We start from the raw sequence: 993 nt of genomic DNA, 5'->3' as shown, positions 1-993 counted from the left end.
TTTACTTACTGATGATAATATTGCATTTCTGGTCTAAGCTGTTTGATTTATGTAAATTCTCCAACATGAATTAATTTCTATACTTTGTTCATCCCAAGGTGTACTATAACGTGCGCCAATATCAGCAATTACTGTCAGGGGCTTATTAATAATTGTTTGGTGACACAGAATATCCCACTTTTCTTACCTTTTTCCATTATACAATTGTACTGCAATCATTGACTCTGTGCCTCTTTCTTGCTCTACTATCTTTCTGTGGACTCTCATCCACGATCCACGGAGCACGATACCACGGATGTGGGATTTTGTGAGCTGTGCCTAACGTGGAAAGCAGATCCACATATTTCTTCCCACTTTACTTATTCACCTCTTTTTGCTTTCCTAGTGTTTCCACCCTTCTTTCTAATTTCTTATATAGGCGCACTCTCATTGGTGTACTTATCACATAAATTCTCTACTATCATACCACGCTGCAAATGCCCGATCTCGTCCGATCTTGGAAGCCAAACAGCGTTGGGCTGGGTTAGTACCGGGAGAGGAGACCCCCTGCAAATACCTGGTATTGTAGAGCAGGAATTATTTTCCTTTCTATGTGAGTTGCGACGCCAACAGCAGTATCACCACTAATTCTGGTTCTTACGATATTTTCTCCCTACTGAAGGCTTACTACCAATAATTGTGGCTTATGTTATAAAGTCAGGTTTCTTGAATGCTGGTGACCATTAATTTCTAATTGTAAGCAGCCCTTTTTGGGACTTACTTATCAATATTGTTATGACCACTCCTCGGTCCCATTAATACAGACATTCTGTACTGGTCAGGGGAAATGGAGGTAAGACAATCAAGTGTCTACAACCTTTTCAATCACTTATTGTGAAAAATCAGACCAGAACATTTTCAATCCTTTATCTGTAATATCTTAATTTCACATGGATCACTCCTATGGGTAATTACGGTTTTAAACTTTAAACATTAAAAATCATGTTTTAAATA

At 38.4% G+C, this 993-nt stretch overlaps 1 pseudogene; it reads left to right on the top strand.

Annotated features, from left to right (window-relative positions):
• Positions 1 to 452: 452 nt before the first annotated feature.
• Positions 453 to 571, top strand: LOC134931640 (5S ribosomal RNA; annotated as a pseudogene).
• The last annotated feature ends 422 nt before the right edge of the window (positions 572 to 993 follow it).

The sequence above is a fragment of the Pseudophryne corroboree genome, chromosome 5 (assembly GCF_028390025.1).
Source record: "Pseudophryne corroboree isolate aPseCor3 chromosome 5, aPseCor3.hap2, whole genome shotgun sequence".
In the NCBI taxonomy this organism is placed as follows: Eukaryota; Metazoa; Chordata; class Amphibia; order Anura; family Myobatrachidae; genus Pseudophryne; species Pseudophryne corroboree.
Note: the sequence above shows the minus strand (reverse complement) of the source record. Positions and strands in the feature narration are given on the sequence as shown.